General features: G+C 45.3%; 1 long non-coding RNA gene across 1 annotated transcript in view; it reads right to left on the bottom strand.

Moving 5' to 3' along the window:
• The window catches only part of LOC115899721, a 58,864-nt gene extending 50,399 nt beyond the window's left edge, over positions 1–8,465 (bottom strand). The window contains exons 1-2 of the long non-coding RNA XR_004059336.1: positions 8,005–8,465; positions 5,890–5,971 (exon numbers count right to left, since the gene is read on the bottom strand). This is a non-coding gene — a long non-coding RNA (uncharacterized LOC115899721). The remainder of the gene's footprint in view (positions 1–5,889; positions 5,972–8,004) is intronic.
• Between the last annotated feature and the right edge of the window lie 7,406 nt (positions 8,466–15,871).

Genomic DNA, 15,871 nt, shown 5'->3' with positions numbered 1-15,871 from the left:
ATCATATCTTTTACTCATTCTATGGGTCTTTGGCTACTTTTAACAATCAGTTTCTTATTATTTTTTCTCATCAATGTTTTTATCGATTTCAAGACTAGCCCTTTGTCTGTGAATGGAGGAATACAATATAAACACAGAGCTAATCAATAACAGTCTTACCCAAAGATATTTTGATGATTCTCTGTAAAATTATTTTCAAGGCAAGGATTTCAGCCCTGTCCCCCAGGCTTCCACCACCCCATGTCATACCAGGTTGCTGGCCATTTTTGTTTGTTTTTTTGTTTTGTTTTTGGTTTTGTTTTTCACTTCTTTTTCTTCCTTGGGCCTTTGCATTGGCTATTTCCTCTTCCTGGAATGAGGTTTTCCCTTTGTCCTCCTGGTAAATCCCTGCTCACTTTCTCAAGGCCTATGGCACCTTCTCATTAGAAAGAGCAAGTGAGGACAGAGGTGAGTGACTATTGGAAACCTCAAGTCCTTTCCCCAAATCACAGTGCACGGAGGGGAGACCTAGGCTTGGCAAACAACTTTGAAGCGGTGGAATTTGGGAAGTTGAGGGAGGAGGTCAGCGGGAGACCCCCGGTGGGAGGCGGAGCTGATGACAGTCCCGGTGAGGATGGGGCTGAATGAGGAATCTTCTGCAGGGCAGGCGCTGTGGAGGATGGGTTTGGGGGGTGAGCCTCAATGGGACACGAGGCCTGGGCACATGCATTCAGTGGACAGAGCTTCCAGAGAGGACAAGAGGATGGAGAACAGAGCACGGGGAAGGACACAAAGTATGGATACAGGGGACTCAAGACCAGACCTACAGAATCTTCCAAGGGGCTACAAGAAGAGGAATTTCAACTGGAAACCAAGGGACCTTGACTCCAAAATGCCCTCATCTTCCAAAAACCCACAAAGAAGAGAAAGAGTGAGAGATGTCCCAGCCTTTGGCAAGGAAAATAAGGTAAAATATGGCTGGGTGTGGTGGCTCACACTTGTAATCCCAACAGTTTGGAAGGCCAAGGAGGGCGAATCACTTGAGACCAAGAGTTTGGGACCAGCTTGGACAACATAGTGAGACCCCATCTCTACAAAAATAAAAAATTAGCTGGGCATGGTGGTGTGTGCTTGTGGTCCCAGCTACATGGGAGTCTGAGGCAAGAGAATTGCCTGAGTCCGGGAGGTTGAGGCTGCAGTGAGACATGATCACACCACTGCACTCCAGCCTGGATGACAGAATGAGACCCTGTCTCAAAATAAATAAACACAAAGGTAAAATGTGAAGAAAGACATTAAACCTCAAGAATCTGGGCTTAGAGCAACCAGAGATGGCGAGAGAATTTGAAAAGCCTGTGAAGAGACTCATGAAACGAGGCTTTAACCCTAAACCACAGGGTAGAATTCATGCCTATGTGCCCACCATTTGCTCCAAAAAGGTTTGCACCCAGACTCACCACACCATAGGAAAAGAGTTTCATGTCTCATAAGGTAGCCTACTGGATGCGCTACACTTGAGGGCAGACAAGCTGGGGGACTGGTATTCTGACTTCCTGGGTGGTACCAGTGATTACCTAGAGAAGTACCTAGAAGAACTCAGGAAGCTTCTGGCTGGAGGGCCGCCCTGGGAGCTTCCCTCATACACTTCTAGTGTATTCATTCAGTACATGTTTGTTGAGCACTGCTGTGTATCAGGCACTGTGCTAGGGGCTGGGGATGTACTGGTGAGTAAAGCACTGGGCCTGCCCCAGCTGCTCTAGTGCAGTGGGAGAGGTGGACATGCACACAAGCCAGTGTTACGTGTGTTCTGGTGAAAGAGCATCGGGGCCTGTGGGGCTGCAGATAGAGGGGCCTGGTTCAGATTTGGGGTGCCATGAAAGGCTTCCCAGCAAACATTGGGTCCTTTGGAGAGTAGCCTACTTGTGAAAGACCCCTGAGAGCATCTGCCCCACGAGTGGGTAGAGAACTCTCCGGCAACAAGGGTAGAAAGCCAGCGTGAGGTCAGGAGCCTCAAGTTAATATACTGGACTTCCAAATAAAGGAAGAAAGTTTAGAAAACCAAACCAAGAGATAAATGCTTTTCTCCTCATTGTTCTGACCCAGACAGTCAAATTCTTGCATGACTTATACCTTAAAAGCAATGCGTGTGCAAATTCCAAGCCGAAAATAGAAGCCATGCCTGATAGGATCCATTCTCATTCCTTTGTTGCTGACTTTTGTATTAGCTCTTAGCTGAGGGTCAGCATTTTCTGATACCATCTTCTGCACTGGACTCCTCCTCCTCTCCAAACTCTTTTAAGGATTCCAAGCAGCCTTATTCAATATTTATGTGATCTGGACACAGCAAGACTTCTTTGATCTGCAGTGAGCAAGAACTGAAGATCACTGGAGCTTGGCCTTCAGCAGCTGCTGTTCCCCAAATTTGTCCCTCCCCCAGGGGGTCCCCAGGAGCCCTGCAGGGTGAAGGCATCACCTCTTTGTGCAGAGACTTTGCTTCCACTGGGCACTGGACTTGCCAGTCCCCCATGGGGCAGAAGAAAGAGATTTGCTGCATACTTTAGCTAAGTACTTTTTAAAACACAGAGATTCTGCTTTGATTTTTTCCTGTGAACAGTTAGCAGAAGCAAAAAGTCAACAAACCCCCAGTGAACAGCCCACCCCAACAGGGCCAGCACATGCAACAGGAAAGTGGATAAGAGTTGGGACTGCTCTTTTTTCCATTGCAACTTAGAATTCCCAAGGCTAGGCTGCCTGTTTCCTTTCATCAGAGGAAGTAATGAGATGCAGGACCTGTGTGCTTCATTCTCTCACACAGACGCACACCTCAATCAGGATGCTAAATAATGAAAATACCCTGGGACTTCCTGCCAAGACCTTCCATAAGAAATGAAGCCCAGTTCAGGCATCTGTATTGGTTTGTCTCTGGCACAGAGGGTCTGCAGGAGTGCTAAGCCAACTCCATTGCTGTCATCTTCTCAGCCTGGCCACAAGAAGAACACCTCCATCATTGCTGCCTCCAGACAGAGTCTGTCTGGGTCAGTTAGCTGTTTGGACACCATAAGATAACTGGGCAGGCGGGCATGGTGACTCACGCCTATAATCCCAACACTTTGGGAGGACAAGGCAGGATGATCACTTGAGCCCAGGAGTTTGAGACCAGCCTGAGCAACAGAACAAGACACCCTCTCTACAAAAAAATTTAGAAGTTATTGGCCAGGTGCAGTGGCTCATGCCTGTAATCCCAACACTTTGGGAGGTTGAGACAGGTGTATCACTTGAGGTCAGGAGTTCAAGACCAGCCTGGCCAAATGGTGAAATCCCGTCTCTACTAAAAATGCAAAAATTAGCTGGGTGTGGTGGCTCATGCCTGTAATCCCAGCTACTCAGGAGGCTGAGGCATGAGAATCACTTGAACCCGGGAGGCGGAGATTGCAGTGAGCTGAGATGGTGCTACTGCACTCTAGCCTGGGCAACAAAGCAAGACTCCATCTCAAAAAAAAAAAAAGTCATGTACAGTGGTGTGCACCAGTAGTGCTAGCTACTTGGGAGGCTGAGCTGGGAGGATTGCTTGAGCCCAGGAAGTCAAGGCTACAGTGAACTATGTCACACCACTGGTTTCCAGCACAAGTGACAAAGTGAGACCCTGTCTCAAAAACAAAAACAAAACAAAACAAAAAAACAAAAAAAAAAAAAAGAAAGAAAAAGAAACTGGGCATCCCAGACGCGCAAGGAGGCTTTTTGCCATAGAAGGGCCTGTTTTACCAACATTTTAGAGAAGTAATATGGCAGCATCAAAGGTATGAGTCAGGGCTGGTAAATACAGCATAGCTATATTTACTCTCTTGCTCTGTCTGTCTATCTCTTGTGCAGACATAACTAATCAATCACAACCCATTTTTCCTTTGGAAAATACGTACCATCCTGGGAGCCATAGTTGCTGAAGATCCTTGGGCTGTAAAGAAAGTAGAAAGGAGCACTGATCTCCATTACCGGGGAGGTTAAGCCTTACGGTTAGCAGTTTAAAAGAGTCTTTCCCTAACACTTTTATACTTAACAATCCAAGTGAATTCATTCTTCTCATGGGGAGAAAAAGCGATGAACTGCTGGTTCACTGGGTGAATGATGGCAAGCAAGAGCTCAGATATCCCATAAGGAGACACTCACATAACCGAGAAGAGCCTATGAGACTGTATTGAGCAATATCCGAGATAGGAATGCAGGACACCTTGCTCCTGGGGCGGAAATCAATCCGCATCTCCCCGAACATTGGAGACCAAAGGAACAGGGCTAAAGCCCAACCCTGAAGCCTCCTTGGTAACTCCTGGCACTCAGAAAGGATGGAGAAGAGAACAATCACTATCTACCTTCCTACGTAAGTTGTTTCATTTATTCATTTATTTACTCACTAGAAGACCAATATTTCTCGTGGATCTAGCTTTGGCTAGGCCCTAGGACTTTGACTGGGGGCAGGCAAGGATGGCTGCATATTAACTGAGATTCCTGCTTGTGAATTTCATAGCTCTCTGCCACCATCTCCCCCTCAGTTCTCAGGCACTGATTGCTTCAAGCAGGAAGTAACACCGCAGAATGGCAGACAAAGCACTCTTGAGATTCAAGGCTAGGCTTTCCATTTTCTAGAGCCTAGTATATGTATGTCAAATATCAAGGTCCTAGTAGCGACTTTTTGGGGTAACAAATCTGTTCTATATCTTACTTGTGGTGGTAATTACATGTTTGGACATATGTATCAAAACATATAGAAGTGTATACTACACTGAAAAGAGTAAAAGTAGCTATAAGTAAATTATTACCTTAAAATGAGGAAAATAAACATAATATGGAGTAGGAAAAAAGTGACAAATACATATAATAAGAAAATATTTTAGATGTATATAATCAAATATATTATTTTTAAATGCATAAACAAATAATAACAGAACAAAAATCTACAAGAGACAGAAAAACGCCAGTTTCAGCATAGTCGATACTTTCAGGGAGCAGAGGAGAGTGGAGGTACTTGGCTCTATCTGTAGTGATTTATTTTATTTTTAAGAAAAGAGTGATCTAAAACAAACATGACAACATTTTAACATCTGTTTACTTTTGGTAGTAGATACAAAAGTGTCATATTATTTGCTGATCTTTCTGTACATTAAAAAAAAATTTTTTTGAGACAGGGTCTGGCTCTGTTACCCAGGCTAGAGTGCAGTGGCATGATCTCGGCTCATTGCAACCTCTGCCTCCCAGGCTCAAGCAATCCTCCCACCTCGGCCTCCTATGTAGCTGCGACTACAGGCACCCACCACCACACCCGGCTCATTTTTGTATTTTTAGTGGAGATGGGGTTTCACCATGTTGGCCAGGCTGGTCTCGAACTCCTGAGCTCAAGTGATCTGCCCACCTTGGCCTCCCAAAGTGCTGGGATTACAGGTGTGAGCCACCATGCCTGGCCTGTATATCAAATTTTTTTTTATAATTTGTTAAAAAGTTTAAAAATCATACATACACACACACACACACACGGCCCTGAATGTCCCTGGTCCTAAACAATAGATTTGGAAGTCAGGGGCAAGTAACTAAGAGTAAAGGTGAAAGCAAGAGAATTAGCCATTGTGGTAAGTCCTAAGGTTGCAGTGGGAGTGGGATTTTAGCCTCCTGTCCAGAGAAGAGGCCTGGAAGTGGCAGACCTTATACAGTCCCAGCAGATCTGAGAACCCCTAGCAGAATTTCCCCATCCTGCAGGGTACAGAGGCAGCCAGGTGCTTCCCATGGCTCAAAAGGGTATGGAAGGAATGAGCAAAATCAGATCTGAGAGGTAAAGGGCCCCAGAATTGGCTGTTTCTGCCACCCAGAGCAGATACTCAAAATAGATATTTGAAAGTAATAGAAAAATAAATAATTTTACATTACCTGCACATTTAGGTTTGTTGGAACTTGGCTACATCAAAGATGAGTAAGTCACAATCCCTGCTCTCAGGAGCCCATGGGTCATCTGGGAGACAGAGAAGTAAACAAGCCATTAGGATGTGATGTTCTCATGGGAAAGGGGGGTTAAATCAAATGAAGGCTCCTTGTACAGAGAAGCATTTGGTGAGACTTCTCCCATCCCTCTCTCTAGTTCCACCTTTTGAGCATGTATTAGTTATCTATTGCTGTGTAACAACATTACCTCATAATTTGGGAGCTTAAAACAGTTAACATTTATTATCTCACAAAGTTGGGATTTGGGAAGTGTCTTAGCTGGCAGGCTCTGGAGCAGGATCCCTCACTAGGCTGTGCTCAAAATGTTGACTGGGGGCCAGGTACAGTGGCTCATGCCTGTAATCTCAGCACTTTGGGAGGCCAAGGAGAGTGGATCACTTGAGGTCAGGAGTTTGACCTGGCCAACGTGGTGAAACCCCATCTCTACTAAAAATGCAAAAATTAGCCAGGCATAGTGACATGTGCCTGTAATCCCAGCTACTCGGGAGGCTGAAACAGGAGAATTGCTTGAACCTGGGAGGCAGAGGTTGCAGTGAAACAAGATCACGCCACTGCTCTACTCCAACCTGGGCAACAGAGCAAGGCTCTGCCTCCAAAAAAAAAAAAAAAAAAAAAAAAAAAAAGTTGACTGAGCTGTAATCATCTGAAGGCTGGACTGGGACAGGAGTTCCCACTCCCAGGTGGCTTTCTCGTATGACTGTCCATTGCTGGTTGCTGGCAGGAGGCCTTAGTTCCTCACCATAAGGACCTCTCCCTAGGGCTATTCGAATGTCCTCAGAGTATGGTAGCTGGCTTCCCCCAGAATGTTTGATCCAAGAGAAAGAGCAAGAAAGAAGCCACATTCTGTTTAAAAGAAGCAACTTCTTAAGTCTAGCTCATACTGTAGAGGAGAATTCAGCTCCATCTCTTGAAGGGAAGAGTATCAAACAATGCATGGACTTATTTTAAAGCCACCACAGGGCACAAAGGAAGCCAGAGTTCCTAAACTTTCTCCATTGTCCTGACCACCCCCAAGTGTGATGGATGACTATGGATCCAGTTATTGGCAAGACTAAAATTAGGATTCAGACATTATCAGGAAAGATTTGGAATCTAAACACAAAAGAGCGCAGGCAAAACTGTGTCACTTCTGGGATGGAGCCCTTGAGGGGGTCCAGACGTTTCCTCCAAACTCAGGGAACCAGCATGAAAGGGCAAGAAGCCAGACATACGCCCTGTTAGCTAGGGTCTGAGGAGTTTCCTTAAGCTGGATGATAGAATCGAGGAGGCATGGGCAGGCCCCAAGAGGCAGGCAGCATCAGGGAGGCCCAGCCACAGGGGATGGCAGGAGCAGGAAAGCAGTCTTGGGGTCTGGGGCCCTTGGGTGTAGAGCTAGATGACTCAATAGGTAGCTGAAATATGGATTTAGAGACCCAGCTCAGCAGGCATCTCCCACAAAACTGAAAAATGTTTGGCTTCAGTGAGAACTGAACTAAAATTTTGCAATCTAAATATCTCAAGTGAAATCATTTTAATCTCAGCATCTGTATCAGTTTTGTGTTTTAAGAGTCAGGATCATTTTTATTTTGAATTACATAATGGCAGGGCAGAGGGAGGATGGCAGAAGGGTCTGTAAAGCCAAACTTACCAACTGGTATGTCCCAGCAACCTGGTAGCCTGTTCACAGGCAGGGCTCTCACCTGCAGCCATGTAGCCAGTGCTCTGCACAAAGCAGCTAGCAGGAGGGGCATGTGGGAGCTGAAAGCAGTCTGTGTCATGACCACCCAGCCTGGCACCCAGCTTGTAAAAATACAGCACATTTTTATTATTCCTAGTTTCTGCTAGCTGCTAGCTCTGTAAAATGGGTTATAGATGAGCTGAAATGTGGAGCTCTCTAGCTCTTGGGAGGCCAGGCAGGTGAGAGAAGCTGGAGCACCCAAGCCAGATTCCTCTTGCTGGGAGAAGCTTTGCCCAGAGTCCAATTTAAAGAAAATAAAAATAGATGGAGGCCGGAACCCAGCCCTAAGCAGGCAGCTCACCACGCAACAAACATCAATACCCTACCTTGTGCAGGGTTGGGCAGGGCTGTACGTCTCATCAAGGACTCCTTACAGGTCCAGGTCCTCTGCTTATTGACCCCAAGACTGGGTAGGATGGGCTCCCAGGCTAACCAAGGGGGCATAGAAGCAGGGCTAGAGGGGAGCAAGGAGATGGGCAGCCTACACCCAGAGTCTGCCCTCCCAGAGGGGTGCGCTAGGAAAGCTGGCTCAGCCAGTGCCTCCAGAGTTCCAGCAGCTCCACTCTCCCCAACCTGGTGGCCCAGCCCCACAAACGGGCTATCCCTGGGACCCTACTCTGAAATGCCCCTCCCTTCAAAGAGTTCCATCCGACTGGAGGGGCTGTGAGCTGGAGCAGAGCAGCATAAAGATGAAGGATATGAGGCCAGACCCCACCCCCATAAATACGGCCTGAATCTGATAGTCGCAGGTTGTGCTGGACAGCTTTATTTGCCCACAGGATTGGAAGTTAGAGGCCCATGGACTGGATTACGCTAAAGGAAGTGACATATGCAAATGAGTCACATGCCAGGCTGCTGCGACCAGACTGACAGCTTTATCATGCAGTACCCCGTATCTCTCAGGGCCTGTTTATAGAAAGGTCTGGAATCTTCTCTTGTCTTTTGGCAACGATCCAGCTTGCTCAGGCATGACTTCGCACGGAAATTGGGTTTGACTTTAACAATGCTCCTTGTGACGGTAACTCAGCAGCCAAGACCAGCTCTGCGCTGAATTATTGAACGGTGAGGATGTTTGCCTTCCCCCACCACAGTCCTTCTTCTCTGTAGCTCCTTTTCCTGACAAGTAATTTTAAATATGCAGCAGTGCAAGGCTCTGTGCTCACTTGGCCTAATGCTGAGCCAGATTCCGGTCGTGCTTGAACAACTGCCAAGACACCCAGGACAGCAGGCCTTGCTCCAGGGGCCTGGGGACTATAGATTTGGGCAAGGGGATATCTTGATGATCTCCAAGCTATTGTTCTGAAGGAATCACATCTTAAGGTATCTAAAACCAAAATCATTCATTAATACCCAGCCAGCTTCTTCACCTGTTTTCTCGATTTTCACCACTGGTGTCACAATCTATTCAACTGCCCAAGCCCCTGCCTTGGCCTTACCCTTAACCCTGCAGTATGTGCACAGTCTCCAAGTCCTCCCTATCCTCACTATCCCCGACTTGTTGAAGCTGATATCATCTCCTCTAGACTCTTAACAAGCCCTTCCAATCAAGCTCCCCTTCTCCAATCCTTTGGTCACAATGATCTAATCATATTCGTATTATGGTCCAGTTTTCACTGGTTTTATTAACTTGAGGATCAAGTCTAAACTCTTCAGCATGTTAGTCACAGACAGGTATCAAATGAGCAAAACTACAATATCCTTGCTCTTAAAGCAAGGATGAGGGAGAGAATCAGGCAAGCAAACAATCATTGCCCCATATTTTGAATATAAGTTTTTTCATGTGCAATTCCATGACCTTGGCCAAGTCACTTAACCTATAAACTGAGATTATTAACAGGAATAAGGATTAATATAAGACACAATATAATTTATTCTATATATTCTAAATAATCTAATTTCTTATAAAATGCTTCTATTTCATACCGTATTTTAAAACTGGAAAAATTATTTCACTTTCAAAATATTCAACCATGGAATCTGCAAAGCAATTATATGAGTTCATTAGTGTCTAATATCTTTATTCTTAAAAAAGAAAATTGTCATTTTTAATTAGAACAAAAATTAAAGTTTAATTCCCATTTTTAAAAGAGCAAAATATTTTTAATTACAACTAATTTCAAGAATCTTTATGTGTTGTACAATCAAAGTTACTTACTCTTACAGATTTTCACATTTGACATGCAAAATGAAAAACTTAAATTATATTATTTACCTATAAAATAACAATTATGGGATTAAATGAGATAACATATATAAGTAACATAGTTTCAGTATCAGGTGTCCAGAAAGTACCAGAAATGCTCACCTCTGTAACTGTTGCTGCTTTTCGAACCCTGGCTTCCCTCCCTTCCATTGTCATCTCTTGACTATCTGGAATATCCTAGGCAACCACACTCATTCCCAAATCACGTCCTACCACACATATGTTTGTGTCTTTGCATAGCTATTCCCCTACCTGAAATTGCCTTTATCTCCTTGTCTAGCTAGTAAATTGCTACTCATTCCTAAAGGGCCATCTCAAATGTTGCCTTCCCTAGAATGTCTCTAGTGCTCCCATCTTCCCATTTTCATAGATTTTGCACGTAACTCTATTGTAACTTTTGTCTTGAAATATTTATTCTCGGGGCCGGGCGCAGTGGCTCACGCCTGTAATCCCAGCACCTTGGGAGGCTGAGGCGGGCAGATCACGAGGTCAGGAGATCAAGACCATCCTGGCTAACACAGTGAAACCCCGTCTCTACTAAAAAATACAAAAAATTAACCGGGCATGGTGGTGGGCACCTGTAGTCCCAGTTGCTTGGGAGACTGAGGCAGGAGACTGGCGTGCACCTGGGAGGCAGAGCTTGCAGTGAGCCAAGATTGTGCCACTGCACTCCAGCCTGGGTGACACAGCGAGACTCCATCTCAAAAAAAAAAAAAAAAAAAAGAAATATTTATTATTTATTCTCATGTGGGCTTCCCTTATCATACAGTGAGAAGCCCAAGAACAGAAAAAATGTATCCATTCAAGCATTCATTCAACAAACAGGCATGTGGCATGTATTATGGGTCAGGTATTGTGCTGGGCACTGCAAATGCAAAGATCCATTAGACATCATCTATGGGTGCTTAGTTGCAGACAATGGCATTCATTCTAACTAGTTTAGGCAGAAAGAATTTCAGTATTTTAAAAAAATTGGGTAGCTGACAGAATCTTAAGAATGGCCAGGGCCAGGCATGGTGTCTATGCAGGCAGAAACAATGCAGGTGGGACTAAGGAAGATGACCAAATACACCAAGGAGATGTTCCAGTGGAAGCATCGTCACCATAGCCACCCATGCTAGGGGCTGGACCCTAGAAACCCAACTGTACCTGGTCCAGAAGAACCAGATATTCTGGCACCAAGCTTACCAGAAGATTCCATCTTCATTGCTCGCTTCTAATTGAAGTCTCCTGCAGGTACATCTGCACGATGGATCCTACATCACGTTTCTACATCCCAGCTGCAAGGGAGTTTCATAAATGCAATTTTTATCTGTTAACTCAGATAGGACATCAGGCTATGGAAAGGGTGTCGAATGAGCCAAACTTCAATATCCTTGTTCTTAAAGAGAACACCAATCTAGGGAGAGAATCAAGAGAATCAAGCAAGTTAACAATCATCACTGTATTATCAGCATAGTACTGGTGGGCTGTGAAAGCCAGAGAAGCACCCCTGAGCCAGATGAGGTGGCTTTGTACAAAAGATAAAAAAATATTTTGTGGCCAAGCACGGTGGCTCATGCCTGTAATCCCAGCACTTTGGGAGGCCAAGGCGGGTGGATCACGATGTCGGGAGTTTGAGACCAGCATGGCCAACATGGTGAAACCATGTCTCTACTAAAAATACAAAAATTAGCCAGGCATGGTGGCATGTGCCTGTAGCCCCAGCTACTCCGGAGGCTGAGGCAGAAGAATCGCTTGAACCCAGAAGGTGGAGGTGGCAGTGAGCCAAGATTATGCCACTGTACTCCAGCCTAGGTGACAGAGCGAGACTCCGTCTCAAAAAAAAAAAGAAAAGAAAGAAATATTTTGCTTTTTTTAAAAAGGGGTTGTTACATTTTAATTTTATTGTTCTAAATTTAAAATGACTATTTTCTTTTTTAAAAAATAAAGATTATTTATTAAGATGTTAGACACAGTGAACTCATATAATTGCTTTGCAATTTCCATGGTTGAATATTTTGAAAGTGAAATGATTTTTCCAGTTTTTAAATATGGTATAAAATAAAAGTGCTTTATAAGAAATTAGATTATCATAACATATAGAATAAACTATTGTATCTAATATTAATACATGGGTAACATGGCTAGACCCTGTCTCTACAAAAAAAAAGGAAAAAAAAATCTGGATGCAGTGCATGTGCCTGTAATCTCAGCAACTCGGCAGGCTGAGGGGAGGATGGCTTGAGCCCAGGGGGCAGAGATTGCTGTGAGCTGAAATTGCGCCACTGCACTCAAGCCTGGGCGACAGAGCCAGGCCCTGTCTCAAAAAAGAGAGACCGGGCGTGGTGGCTCACGACTGTAATCCCAGTACTTCGAGGGCCAAGGTGGGCGGATCACCTGAGGTCAGGAGTTCAAGACCAGCCTGGCCAACATGGCAAAACCCTATCTCTACTGAAAATACAAAAATTAGCCAGGGTGATGGCACATGCCTGTAATCCTAGCTACTCAGGAGGCTGAGGCAGGAGAATTGCTTCAACCCAGGAGGTGGAGGTTGTAGTGAGCTGAGATGGTGCCATTGCACTCTAGCCTGGGCAACAGAGCAAGACTCCAAAAGAAAAAAGAAAAAGAAAAAGAAAGGAGAGAAAGAGAGGAAAGGAAGGAAGGAAGGAAGGGAGAGAGAGAGAGAGAGAGAGAGGGAGAGAAAGAAAGAAAGAAAGAAAGGAAAGAAAGAAAGAAAGAAAGAAAGAAAGAAAGAAAGAAAGAAAGAAAGAAAGAAAGAAAGAAAGAAAGAAGACAGAGAAGGAAAGAAGGAAGGGAGGGAGCGGGAGGGAGGATGGAAGGAAGGAAGGAAGGAAAGAAAGAAAGGAAGGGCTTTGTACGCCAAGTTTTAAAAGCTTGCATTTTATCCTGAAGGCACTGGGTGTAGTCATTGAGTGGTTTAAAACAGGTGAGTGGACATGGTCCTATTTAAGTTATAGAAAGATCCACATGGACTGGAAAGGGGTAAGGTTAAAGAGAAGAAAGCTGGTTAGGAGGCCACTGCAGCCATCTGGGAAGAAATGGTGACGATCTGCACCAAGGAGGTGGCAGTAAGGCTAGAGAAGAACAGAGACAAGAAATGTTTCAGGCCTGATGACAGATTGACCATGGGGGAGAGGAGGTTTGAGGCCTATCAGTCAACGAGCAGGTCCTGGCTTGGGCAGTTGGGAGGATAGCTGTATGCTTCACCAAGATGAGCTACACAAGGAAAGATATACATTTGCAGGGAAAGATAAGTCAGATTTCAGTATGGTAACCTGGAGGTGCGTGTGGAGCATCCAGGTGGAGACACCGAGTAAGCAACTGCAAGATGGAGGTCTGGTCCTCATAAGGGAGGTTCGGGCTGGGCAGCAGCCAGCTGCTGGGTTTTTGTGTTTGGTTGGGTTTTTTTTACCTGACCATCCTACCTATCTTGTTATCTTGTTTCTGAAAGAGCTACCCTTTCAGAAAACCATGTAGTTGTGAGAAAATAACCCCCTTAACCTCTCAGAGTAGACATTTAACCCAAACATATCCAAGCAGAGCCCACCAACCGCTAGCCACAGAGACAGGGTCAGGTGTGATCATGTGACCCAAACTGGGCCAACCCATAAAAATCACACCCAAGCTTTTGCTGGACCCATTAGAGAGCAGGCAGTCTATTTCCATGGGGTTGACAAGCCAATAGATGAAAGCCTAGAGTTTCCAGGGGCCACTTTTTCATCAGGTATCTCTGATAGACTATCAAGTTGCAGGGTGTTACCGGGCGGCTGACTGGCTAAGGAAGAGCAGAAGAGAGTGACCTGGAAGGATATAAAGTTTGTGTCTTCTGCACCAACAGCACTACCTGCATAGAACAGGCATTCAACAGTTGCTTAGCGAATCAGTGAATGAAGGCTTTAAAATGTGTATTTAGGCCAGGCACAGTGGCTCACACCTGTAATCCCAGCACTTTGGGATGCCAAGGCGGGCAGATCATCTGAAGTCAGAAGTTTGAGACCAGCCTGACCAACATGGTGAAATCCCCTCTCTACTAAAAATACAAAAATTATCTGGGGATGGTGGTAGGCACCTGTAATCCCAGCTACTTGGGAGGCTGAGGCAGGAGAATGACTTGAACCAGGAGGCGGAGGTTGCAGTGAGCCAAGATCGCGCCATTGCACTCCAGCACTCCAGCCTGGGCAACAAGAGCGATACTCGGTACCAAAAAAAAAGCGGCGGGGGGGTATTTACAAATATGATATAGTACTACAACTATATATCTCATCACTTAAAAAGTCATACTCTGGGATTTAGAAAACATCACATTGAATCTATGGGTATACAGAAATTTCAAAACTGGCAGATTCCAGGTGTTCTTGAGGCGGGGGTGTTGGGAGGATTACACTGGGCATAACTGTACTGTTTTGCACAGCCATTTCCCTTCAATGTCTGAAGACATCCATGAATAATATTAAACACATCTCAGTACTAAACACTGTACCCAACTGGATGACCAACTTCCTTTCCTTTAATGGTTGATGCCATAGAAATAACCGCAGTATAACAGCAGGACTCGCTTCCAAAGTCTTAGAAGCTTATTTTCTAGGGGCTGATGCAGTGAGACAGCGGGTCTGATTAAATTGCCAAAACAAGGCGGAGTGCGGTGGCTCAGGCCTGTAATCCCAGCACTTTGGGAGGCCGAGGCGGGCAGATCACGAGGTCAGGAGATGGAGACAATCCTGGCTAACACGATGAAACCCCATCTCTACTAAAAATACAAAAAAATTAGCCGGGTGTGGTGGCAGGTGCCTGTAGTCCCAGCTACTCGGGAGGCTGAGGCAGGAGAATGGCGTGAACCCGGGAGGCGGAGCTTGAGGTGAGCAGAGATCAGGCCACTGCACTCCAGCCTGGGCAACACAGCGAGACTCGTCTCAAAAAAAAAAAAAAAAGTTGCAAAACAACAAAGGCGGCATAAATTAAATTGCCATTTTAATCAAGTAGGAATCTAGCATGTAAAAAGATATGTCAAACGTTTTGCTTAACATTGTGCACCACAATGAATCCAGAACTTTTGCATGTCTGGTACTGAGCAAAACTGACAATCTTGCCACCATTCTCCATTTCACTCCTTTCTTTGGTGAATAAAGGATATGAGAAATCAGGAGAGCTTACAGATCTGGCCATGGGTAATTAACTCACTCGACCACTCTCCTTTTTTTTTTTTCCCCGTGTCTTCACCTATACCAGGAACCAACATATGTCCTGAGCTTTAATTAAACGAATTACCCAGAGGGTATTAGCAATTCTCTTCTCACATGCTGAAAATATAAGGGCGTTGTTGGTAGCTGGAATTTGTCTTCGGCTGTTGGGGAATTGAGGCAGGAGAATGCTGGAGAGAAAGGAAAAGGGGGGGAAGAATTGAGAAGGCATGGTTTCTGCCATAACAGAACAGCTTGCACATTCCTCCTTCCTAAGCTGTAATAACAAACAAGCCAGGCAGGAAGGCACTGACTCCCCTCTCCCTCAGATTTGTCTTTTCCTTTGCCTGGTGCGTCCCAGGACTGCTTGGGCCTCTGGCTGTGCTTTTTGTGGCACTGCCACATCTCTCCAGAGTCCCCTGAGCCTGACCAAGGGACAATTTGTGCAAAGGAAACCTAAGGGTAGTAGGTCTAAGGGAAGCATCTCTTATACCAGAGGACGGAGAAAGGTTGCAACACGCACGCACATGCACACATGCAATGTGCAATTTTCTAACCCCTTAAGAAATTCTGGCCAGAGTTATTCAGCTAGACTTCCATCACCTTTGCCTTCATGGCAGAGCTACCATAGGGGTGATTTCCACAGCCCAGGCGTAGGGAGAGAAGGGTACCCATGGCAGCCGGCAATTTTTCTAAACAGGTGCCATCTCTCTTTATTCTCCCATCTCCTTTCTGAACCTGTAAGTCTTCCCCCTCTCAGATACCCTCTTTGTTCACACTGTCCTCCAGCTGTTCCCTATACCCCTTCCT

This window comes from Rhinopithecus roxellana, chromosome 9, assembly GCF_007565055.1.
Source record: "Rhinopithecus roxellana isolate Shanxi Qingling chromosome 9, ASM756505v1, whole genome shotgun sequence".
NCBI classification, from domain to species: domain Eukaryota; kingdom Metazoa; phylum Chordata; class Mammalia; order Primates; family Cercopithecidae; genus Rhinopithecus; species Rhinopithecus roxellana.
Note: the sequence above shows the minus strand (reverse complement) of the source record. Positions and strands in the feature narration are given on the sequence as shown.